The 12165-nt window shown below is 32.9% G+C and overlaps 1 pseudogene; it reads right to left on the bottom strand.

Moving 5' to 3' along the window:
* Positions 1-1086: 1086 nt before the first annotated feature.
* LOC113782324 overlaps positions 1087-12165 on the bottom strand; it is a 56418-nt pseudogene continuing 45339 nt past the window's right edge.

Below are 12165 nucleotides of genomic sequence, written 5' to 3'. Positions count from 1 at the left end.
ATATTCACCCAGGGTCACCATATCACCTGACCGATTCCGCTTCTGGCTCGAGTCGATCGGTAACCAAGGGCAGGGCCCAGTTCAGCCAAAAGGCTTACATCCATGCGCAACTAGCATTTAATCATTCATTCATTGAAAACTTTATATTCGTTTAGGTCGAGTGTGATAAAGTACACACTCGCCTAAAAAACTCATTTTAAGCAATCATTGAAAGCATTTAACAGGTTGGCAAACATCCATAACACACTACAAGAAAATTGTTCATCAGTGACAACACAAAGTCATCACAGAACATACAAATATCGTCACAAATACCTTTTATTGACGACTTTTTGATCGTCACAAAGTCGTCACTAAATCCCCGTCGGTAAAAGTAAACAGTGACGACATTTTCACTAAATAGTTGTCATTAGTGACGACTTTAAGCAGAGCATTTTTGACAAAAGATAAAGTCGTCAATAAAACACTTCCAGATTGTCGTCACTAATGACAACTATTTAGTGACGACCTGATTGTCGTCACTAAATAGTGGTCATTAGTGACGACAATCCGGAAGTGTTTTATTGACGACTTGATCTTTTGTTAAAAATGCTCTATTTAAAATCGTCACTAAAAAGCACCGAAAGCCATTGTATATAACTATTTTACTGACAACAATTGTCGTCACAAATGTAGCTTAGATTTAGTGACAATCTCTGTTGTGACAAGGAGTTTTTATTTTCTATTTTGTGACAACTTTTTTTTGTCATTAGATAATTTCTCAATAGCTTAATAGTCATAATTTGGCCTGTAATCATTGCTAAATCATTGATTTTAAACAAACCATACAAATAAACATGAACGATTGATAACCAAAAGTATTTGCATTAGATTACATGGTAATAATATAGCATTCTCAAATGCCAAATTCAAGTGTACATTACCCAACTAATGCCTACAAAAATAACATTTGTCCAAAATATCACTTGTACATAAGGTACATTTACAAAAGCAATCACAGTTTAAGAAATTGAAGAACATCTTAATGAACCACTCCATGAGCAAAAGGCAATTTTGTCTTCAACATTCTTCAACCATAACCATAGATATCTTCCAAAAGCTAGTATGAATAGCATTTATCTGTCATAAAAGAGTAAAAGAAGTAGGTAAGGGGAGGAGTACAATAATAAAGAACAAGTAATGAGACTTAGATTATTAAGACAAAAATTACAATTCATTAAGAACCTCATATAATTTGGGCCCACATATTACAACACCAGCAAGAAGTTAGAAATCACAGTCCAATCTATACAAATACAACACTACATAAGCTCAACTAAAGAGCTCTCTAAAACAGTTTTTTTTTATTTTCTTTCTTCTTCTTTAAATAGCTCAACTTATTGAACAATTAAATTGGACTCTCACAGTAATTATTGTTTACAACTAGAATCGATGCCTGCTTGCAGCTTTTCCTGCCCCTTCTCATACATTCAAGGGAATGGGAAATGATTGTGGAAGTAGAAAAAGTAGACAACTTTCCTACAAAACATTCATAACATACCGCTTTGACGCCAGCTTCTTGCACGTATGCAATATCAGCAGGTGTAAAAAGTCCAGACTCACCAACGACCTAAAGATTTTGAAGACAGGAAAATGAATACATTGGTGATTAGACAAAATAATATGTAATGAGGCAGTCATGTGCCTCTGTCAACAATTTAACAAAGAAGGAGAAATCTTAAAGGGCATGAGAAAAGTGCAGAAATAGGATACTCACAATTATGCCTCTTTCTCGGATTATTCTCCCACGTTCTCCTTGAAGAAGATTTTTAGTATTGCTGATGTCAACCTTAAATGTTTCTGCAGATAGACAAAGCTAAATTAACTTGCAAGACTCCAACAAATGACTTGTACTGATTCTGTAAGCTACTCATTGCTCTTTTAACATTTTTTCTAGGTTGTGCATTTTTTATCATCTTCATCCTTGTTCTTTTCGGATTTATAGCTTGTTTCCACTCACCCATCCTCAAGATGAGCACCTTTACCCATTGTTACCTAACTCATTTTTTCCTGACTGACTGTTTACGAACTACCATTCTAAGAGAAAAAGGTTATATCATGCAACCATATTGAATATCAGCACTAAGCAAGATGAGATATAACTAGGAAGAGTATCCAGCACCAGATTTTGGCATCTAGCAATTGGTGCCGTGCGGAAGTATGTCAAAGAAGTTAATTCCTAGAAAGTTAAAAAAAAAAAGGGTAGTAGGGGATTGTCATAACAGAATTAATTTGTTGGTATTATTATTTATAGCATCACAGTGCAAATGATATACACTTCAGCAAATGATTAGCTACTTGAAAATATTTAGGCCTTCTCATCGATGTTAGTAAGAATACAAGGAACTAATTTTTGTCCAAATACAGCTACAATCGAATGTAAACTTGATAGCAGCTTCAGAATCAAAATATCAAGGTATCAAACTTTAAATGCACAATCAAGAAGGAGAAGATTTAAATGATCGATATAGAATTTTCTTTAGAAACATACCGAGGTTACGGTTGTTTATTCCAATAAGTTCAATCCCATCAATCCCAAGAACACGATCCATCTCCCTCTCATCATGTACCTAAAAAATGAGATATGACAAACAAAGGTCAAAATCATTGATACTTCAAACGTTTTACTTGACAAGAAAAACAAAATAAAACCAAAATCAGGAAAAAATAAAACCAAAATTGCTTCAAGTAAAGTACCAAGATAATTATTAGACAGCCTTCATGAGAACAGAAGGACCACTAACCTACATATGTTTAAAAAAGAAATTTTTTCTTCATGAAGAAGACGAAAAACAAACTTGAGATATCATTACAGATTTTTGTTGATATTCCGATTTTTGTACAAATCACAAACAAGAAAATGAAAATTACCCTGACTTAAACGTCCTAAATCTAACACTAAAAGTGAGGAGGGAATTGAGTTCTATTAATTGTTAAGACAGCAAAAGGAAAGAAAGAAGAAAACAATAACCATACCTCCACAAGTGGTGTTAAACCAAGCAATTTGCAGATCTTAGTCATGTATTTGATATCAAGATCTGGTAAAACAGCAGCAATTAACAGGATTGCATCTGCGCCTTTTGTGCGAGCATAGTATATTTGCCAAGCGTCTATAACAAACTCTTTGCATAACAGAGGGCACTGCACATGTAAATTGTTTCAGCAATCACTTTCAAAAATAATACTTCGAGCTAATATTCAGCAGAAATATGCATCAAGAAGAAAAAAAATACCTTCACTCCTGAATTCCTTATCTTCTCCAAATTCTCAAAGCCTCCCTTATTTTATGGAGCACAGAAACAAAAAAGTAGTGATGATAATTAGCAGTAAGAATTAACTTAAAAACAAATACATTGACTTGCAGAGACAGGCTTATATGACCCTGAAGAAAAAAGTCACCAAACGACTGAAGAGTTTAAATCCTTACTTGAAAGTATTTCTAGTCTGTTAATACACTGAGGCATGCTGCTCCACCTTTTTCATAGGCCTTAGCAATTTCAACCTGTTATAATAGACAACCAAGAATTAATGCAAACAGATAACACTGTCAACATCTTAAGAATTGTATTCAGATATTATAACCCACAGTAACCTATTCAATTAACCACTGATAGAGGAATAAACCAGCAAACAGCTATAGGACCAAAAGATTCTCTAATCAAACCAGAACAAGGAGCTTTTATATAATATAACTAAGTCTCCCTGTATGAAGCTTCCAACTTATTGATAACTGTAATCTGCCATACAAGCCTTTTAAATTCTTACAAAATGATTTAGTTCCAGTTCTTCCTTATCTAATTCTCTGCTTTAGTTCCTCACATACTGACCAATCTACTCCCATTATACTTACAGAGCCATATAAGATCAATCTTTTTTGCACGGCAAAAAAAGAGCATGCAGTCAAAACTCATATGCTCTATTTTTGTACAATCAAACCTCGTAACATATACAAATTTTGACCATGAAGATTGTAAGTGTTCAGTAATGCACATAATACATGGGATTTCAAGGTCAAAGAAAACGTTACAGGGGAGGGAAAAAAAATGAAAAATAGAAGCAAGGGCAATGCACAATGACAACTGCATACCACTGAACAGGTACTTCTAGCTTCTGTGCACCACTCTATTGGCAGCAGAAAAGTCTCGCAAAAAGAGAAGAGGGGGCAAAAAGGAAAAAAGGCATGCATCTGTAAGGACTTGAATACAAGGCATAGACCTTCTCCACCAGCCTCTTTAACATCCATTAAAGATAAATTTAGCATCTCCTTTTAACAAACTTAGAATCTGGAGTATCTTGAGGAAAAAGGGGACTTTCAGCATAATCAGTTTACTAACAAGAAAGACAGGTTTTCAAATTGCTCATATCTTTTAAGGAATACGTGACTTTGAACTAAATATGAGAACATCCAATTCCAGGTTAGTGAAAGTCCTTAAAGCTTCCACTGATGGCTATGCGCTTTACAATTAGCCTGAAATTGACTCATCACAGTTCCTAATGTCCTACCTGAGCTCGGTCAAGTAAATTGAAAAACAAACCATAGCTAAATGAAATTGTGGTCACCGGCTAAGATCAGAAAGTCATTTAGTGATGTGATAATATGGTTGACGAAGAAAACTAGAGGATATGCCAAAAGCTATTATCAAAATTAGGGCCATAAAGCAATTGGAGAAAATGATCAAGTAAATAACAACATAGCTATGATAGCATCTAATAATCAAGAGCTGCTTCGAGATTTTGGGCAGAAATTTGCAAAAAATATTGTAGAATATTAGGGATTTGGAAAAATTGGGGAAAATGTATAGGAGAGAGAAAAATGAACCTTTCCAATGAAAACCTTGCCCTTTAATGCTGGACAGCCATGGTGATGCTAGTGAGAAGCCAGAGAACGGATTTGTTGTGTGGGTGAAAGTATCAGGTGCCGTGCGGAAGCTCTGTTTTGTGCTCAGTGCAGAAGCTTGTTTGTTTCAGCTCGGTGAAAGTTTGTGTTGCTCAAGTGTTCCGTTGCTTTAACTCAGACCAAGTGTTCCGTTGCTTTTGTTTTCAGAATGTGTTCCGCTGCTTTGGTCTTTGCTTTGCTTTGGATATTGTTTTTGTTGCGCGGCACTTTCACTATGATTTGATCAAAATTTTGACTTCACTCATTTTCCCTCCATTTGATACCAAAAATCATGTTTTTTTCTGGATTTGTAATATGGTTTGAACCATAGATTTTAATGCTATAGTATTATTCTTTATTTTTTAGCAAAAAATAAAAATTTTCATCAACATAGGTGGCAAAATTTGTTAATTTCATATAATTGAAAATGTACTTTTATAATTTGCTAATATTTTATACTAATTTCTTATAATTGCAGCACTAAAGAACATCATGTAATTGAAAATAATTAAACTCAAATTATATGGTTATAACATAGTTTCAATAAAAATAATCATTTTCCCAACATTTGAGACCAATCATCATGCTTTTTTTTTATTTTTAATTTGGTTTGAAGCATAGATTTTATTGCTATAGTATTATTCTTTATTTTTTAGTACAAAAACACAAATTTTCATCAATATAGGTGGCAAAATTTGTTAATTACATATAAGTGAAAATATACTTTTATAATTTGCAAATATTTTAGCCCTACACTTTTTTATAATTGCAGCACTAAAGTACATCATTAATTGAAAATAACGAAAATCAAATTCTATGGTTATAACAGACTTTCATTAAAAATAATCAAATGCTATTAATAAGACATTATTGTTAAGTCAAAATCAAAGAAAATTTAGTGATGACATAATGTTATCACTAATTTATTCAAGATTATAATGACAAGAAAAGTCGTCACTAATTAAATTGATAGTTTTTAATATTGTCAATTGCTAGTTTTTAATACTTTTGTGAAATATTGATAATGGTTGAGAAAATTTTGTTACATTACTGCAAGTGATAAATGTACTTTTGTTCTTTTTCAAACATTTATTTTAATGTTTAATTTTGTTTAAAACTATTGTACTAGTATAGATTTGCAAGACAAAACTTAAGTTCTCAATAGTTAAAAAATTCATTACAGAGAAAACACAAAGTAGTAGTTGCAAAATGTGTATAAATTACAGATATTTTAATGTGTATAAATTACAGTTTATTTTAATGTTTAATTTTGTTTGAAACTATTTTACTAGTATAGATTTGCAAGACATAGATTTATGGGTAATTTCTTTTTTTTTTTTTGCTTTCACATATTTAATTTATGTTAAATACAAAACCTACCAGTTTCCCTTTCATAAAAATATTAGTGCAACACTTTTTGAATTTTACTTACAAACATTTATGTATTTAACATAAATTAAATGATTCAGAGTGAAATGCCCATAAAGAGCAGAATATTTGTTCATGTAATGGAGGAAACCCACAAAGAGTTGGTACTTTATGGGCCATTTCTTTTTTAAAAAAAATTTAATTTATGTTGAAAAGATAACCTGCCAGTTTTCGTTTTGTAAGAAATCAGTGTAACACTTTTTGAATTTTACTTACAAACATTTATAAATTTATCATAAATTATATGTTTGAGAGTAAAATGCCCATAAAAAGTTGGTACTTTGAATAGATAATGCTCATTTGCCCATAAACTACACTCCCTGAAGGCTATTTTGTTAATTACTTTGTAGTACTTTGCTATTCCTTTGCTAATACTACTTGGCATGTAGTACAAAAGATAAATCTGGCATAAATTTCTTATTCCATTGATAAAAAGACCTGCCTACCTTATAACTATTGTAATGAAAGATATATCTTTAGAGTTTATAACAAATTATTACTTAAATTTGAGAAAATTATAAAATATTTATGCATAGTTTATCAAGATACCATTCGCAATTTCCTAATAAAAAAATAGGGGCTAAATTGTAAAAGCTAGGGTGCCATAATAGAAATAATAAAATTGGTGTATGACAGATGGGAGTTAAATTGCAAAAGTTAGAGTGCCATAGTAGAATTAATGAAATTGGTGAATTACATATGGGGCTAAATTACAAAATTTAGGGAGTAATAATAGAATTAAAGAAATCGGTGTACTACATATGGGGCTAAATTGTAAAAGTTAAGGTATCATAACGGAATTAATGGAATTTTTTACAACATTTGGGGCTAAATCGCAAAAGTTAGGGTGGCACAGTAGAATTAATGAAAGTGACTTAGAAATAAGTACTTTAAACAGTGACGATTAATTCTTGTCACTAAATCCGAATCGGTAGAGTGACAGTGACGATATTAGAAGTTGTCACTATATAGATCATTTTAGTGACAACGTTTTTCAAGGTCGTCACTGAAGACTTAGTTGCTTTGAGCAATTATGACAACTTTCCTTGTCGTCACTAAACAACCACGTTTTGTGATGACTTTTGTCGTCACTAGAAAATGTTGTCACTAATGACCATATTTCTTGCAGTGTAGTTTGTGACGAAAATAACGAGTCGTCACTAAACATTTAGTTGCTTTGATGCAATTGTGACAACTTTAGGTGTCGCGACTAAAGAAGCTCCTTTTGTGACGACTTATTGTCATCACTACAAAATGTTGTCACTAATAACTTTTTTTTTTAGTGATCAGTGACGACAACAAAAAGTCGTCCGTAAATAGGGCAAGCAATAGTGATGATGTTCTTAATGTCGTCACTATTGTGTGTTCTAAACACTCCCCGCGCTCTTTTTAAATCTTGGCGGGAATTTACTAGTGACGACTTTTCTAAGTCGTCACAAATGAGTTGGCTCCCATTAGAGGTTTGTGACGAGTTAAAAAGTCGTCAATAAAGGATCCCCTTTTGTGACAACTTTTTTTCGTCACAGAGAAAAGTTGTCACTGATAACCAATTTCTTATAGTGACAAGCCACATAGTCAAGAGAAAACATAACAAACAAGGAACACTTACCTATTTACGCAAAATAACGTCCAAACTGTTCTTCCGGGTATTACCCTTAATTACCAAGGAACCCTAATATAATCAAAAGAACACATTATGCTTCAACTATCAAAGATTTAAGTAATTCAAAGAAAATTCGAATACGTACTAGTACAAAGTATAAATATGACTTTGGTAGTGAAAAGAATACATTTAAACCAAAGGACATCAGTAAAATATTTGTAAAATTTATGCTCACTCGTAAAACTTTAAAATCTCCATTTGAGTTGAAGTGACAAAGAAAACGTATTTCTATTAGTCAAAAATTTCATTTTCCAAGGGTACAAGTTTCGGCCAGATTCTAACTTATATACCTCAATAAAAGAAGACGCAAATATCCTAGATGGTTCATATGGTATTCGCTCTCAAATCGTTACCTAATCCTTGAGTGTAAATTTGGGCAGCACGCCCTTTGTATTTATCTATTTTTCAGCCATTTATGGCTTTATTGTTTTCCTCAATCAATCCCAAAGTCACACACAAAATCATCTCATTTCAATAGCCATTCTATAGGTTCCAAGTCATACAAGTACAAAATCAAGCTAGGAACATGTGCGGAAATGAAGGTTGAGTCAAGAAACAAAAGACAGATTTGACATTGGTTTGCGTAACGGACACAACCAAGGCTACGCTCATCGGATTGAGGTGAAATTTAACCGTTTCGAAGCTAAGACAAAGGTCTACAACTTTGATGAAGACTACTCAGTCCAGTTTGTAGTGTATCTAAGTCAAAATTGCCATTTATAGAACCAGAATCTCACATTCGGGCTAGTTAACCGTACTATGCATAAACAACCATAACTCAGGCTACCGAAGTCCAAACGAGGTGATTCAGTGGATTTGGAATGCTAAAACATAGGGTTAAAATTTTGATGTTTTGGTCAAAGACTGGTTTGGTACGGATCAAGGTGAAAAACGCAGCCAACATGAGGAAACGTCAAAACTGTCTGCTGGACTCTACCTAGGGCAGTCTCAGGGGTAATTTTGTCTTTTCATGAGCTACAGTGATCTGATTGAGTTGAAATTTTGTAAGCAACTATAAAACATCATTATCTAAAACTTTCATGTTTTGTGCTAAGGCTAGTTCGGCCTCTAACATGGCCAAAAAGAATCGGGAAGAACAAGGTAGATTACTACCAATGGAACCCTAAGCTGGAATTTATGCATCCAAGCTGGAAATTTCTTTAAGCAAAACAAACTAACACATAACACTAGATATGTCACATATCAAAGCTAGTAAATCATGGCCAACCTTTAAGCTTCATATATGGGCAGAAAATTCACCAATAAAACTGAAAATTTCCATATCACTTCTTCCAACCATGAAATATTGCATAATACTACCAAAATTGCAACTATAAGCCACTAATTACAATTATTTGAAGTAGAGAGAGAGTTTCTTGCCATATTCAACTCTTTACCTCTAACCCAAAGGTGACAAGCAAATCAAGAGGGATGAAAGATTTTCTTCTTCTAAAACTTCACCAAAAGCTTCTCTCAAAGCTTACCTCATGATTGATCGGTGTAGATTAGGATTTTTCGTTGGATTCTTCATGATTTAAGCAAGAGATCAAGGCTGAATTTTTTCGTGTTTTCTCTTCGTTTTCTCTCTCAAAATTTCGTCCATCATGTTTACAAGAAGAAGAAATGATGAAAACAAAAGGTTTGGTCAAGATAAGAAGAAGAAATCATGGTCTTGGTCAAAGGTCCAACTTGCAATGGTTTCAAGCCACTTTGGCTTTTTAGAATGTCCTCCAACATCCTAATCTTCTAACACTAATCCACCTAGCTAATCCCTAATCACCTTATAAAATAACATCCTTTTATACAAAACTTCAATTAGTCGCCAAAATTTTACCCGACTAACCGCACTAGCGGCCCCACGTCCTTAATACTCTTTAAACTTTACATAAACTTTACATAAGCTAATTTATACCATGAAAATGATTTAAAACTATACTTACTTATAAAAATGCATAGAAAATTTAATATTTCCAAGGAAAGTATAAAATGGAGGCAAAAAAAATAAAATAATACTGAGAAAATGTGAAAAAATATATATATTTTTTGGTTCTCACAATTATCCTATTTTCAGATTCTTGTACTGGAGTACCAGATATTTCATTCAATGGTGTATTTGCAAATTAGGAAGAATTTAGTATATTGCATTATGATGTGACTAGAAATCATGATTAAATTTGGAAAGTAGAATCGAAAGGACCAAGTCTAGCTTTTGAAGGTTAAAGTTGAAGAGCTAGTAGTGAGATCTTGAATAATTTTACTAGTCGTTCAATAGTAAATGGATTATATGCCATCTCTTACCCAAAAATGTGGGTTTAGACCTAGAATTTGGGTGAAATAACAATTTAAGTAAGAACTATGTAGTTGTGAATAGCTCTAAACCGTGCGGAGAGTTTTCAAAAGTGGCGAGAGATAAGTTTAACAAATTTGCCATGTGATTAGTATGCTACCATTGCAAATAAATATATGCGAGTTCTCCGTGAAATTGTGGCTCCCTAAATTTTACTAGAGAATTATTGGATGAAATTGGGGCTAACGTCCAATAGGATAAAGATACCTAGTTGTTAAGTTATTAGAAAACTCAATGTATGAAATATTTGAGTTTATTTAGAATACTTAAGAGCCATTGATGCACATAGGTAATGATCATACTATTTGATTTGATATTAGACTTAATAGACCTACAATCTACTAAGGAATTTTGATTAGTCTTACTAATGGGGTAATTGGATTAGTAAATGCGCTTGAAAAAAATTGTCACCTTGGCTATGTTGGGATGATCATACACAGTAGTTAGTATGAAATAGACTTCTATCAATGGATAAGATTAAGACAAGGCTTAGGCTAATGGCGCTTTAACTATTAAGCCAAGACTTAGATGGATGAAATAAGAAAATGAATTATTTTGCAGTGGAATTCAGAGAAATGTAATATGTGGAGTAGGTTGTCATTATTAGGGCAACGATGTTATGGTGAATCGTTACAGTTTATGGGTCTACGGAAATACTTATCGTAACATGTCTATAAGTAGTTGATATAACAATTATTGATGACAAGAAACAGGAAAGGGTGAGAACATGTATAAAAGTTAAAAGTTAGTAAATTTGATCTATTTCTCATCTCATAAATTTAGAAGTAAGGATAGACTAATGTTAAAGCCAAGACTTAATAGTTCTATTGAATGGGATGATTTTAAGATATTTGAACCGGACAGTTAGTGTGAGATAGGATATGATCAATCTAAAGAGACATTCTGAACTTTTGTAAAGAAAGATAGGAATTTCAAGGATCTACCAGCTCTATTATGGACTGACCCAATAAACCATTAGGTTGGGATGATTGAGTTGGAACTTTGCCATGTTTGGATACTGAATGTACTTATACTAAAGACTTGTTTGACTTCATATTAAAGTGTATTTGAGCTTGATATATGCTGTAATTGACTTTGTTATGTGATGTAATTTAATTGATCGTGAATTTACTTTGTACTAATGATATATATGGAGTGAAATTAACTGCAATTGTATGCATGTATAATTGATTACATATTCGTATATAGACTAGTTGTGAGAGTTATAGAGTTGAAGGAGTGATAACGTCAGGTTTATAATGTTATCATAGGTATGGATTGTTTAATTAGGTATAATGCCCAATTGAATTGTATAACTAAAGAAATTAAATTTTATATACGTGGGGAAGTAGCCGCTACAATACTTAAATTGGAAAGAGAAAACGCTAAGAAACAAATCCCTTTGGTTAAGATTTGGTGGAAACATGAATGATTGGAGAAAGTGATGTGGAAATGGAAGATAAAATACGGAAAGAAAACCCGGAACTTTTATGATTAAAAGTACGAAATTTCGAGGACGAAATTTTCTTAAGGGGGGAAGAATGCGAGAACTCGAGAAAAATTATATGTATGCTATGAATTTCTTTTATTTTAATTATATGATTGGGGCGTTTGGTTTTGGTTTATCAAAATGTTATCTCTGAAGTTAATGTAAGTGAGTGAGCCCTGGCGAGAGTCAGGCAGGCGATCCGCTAACTTTTAGGGTATGCCCTAGGAGAAGGTGGGGTCGTCACATTTCAAGTCCAAAAAGCTTGGGAATCATGGAGATTTCCAAGTTCGAGTCAAACTCTAGACAACCGTTTGTTGAAGATT

Source organism: Coffea eugenioides, chromosome 9 (genome assembly GCF_003713205.1).
Source record: "Coffea eugenioides isolate CCC68of chromosome 9, Ceug_1.0, whole genome shotgun sequence".
NCBI lineage: Eukaryota > Viridiplantae > Streptophyta > Magnoliopsida > Gentianales > Rubiaceae > Coffea > Coffea eugenioides.
Note: the sequence above shows the minus strand (reverse complement) of the source record. Positions and strands in the feature narration are given on the sequence as shown.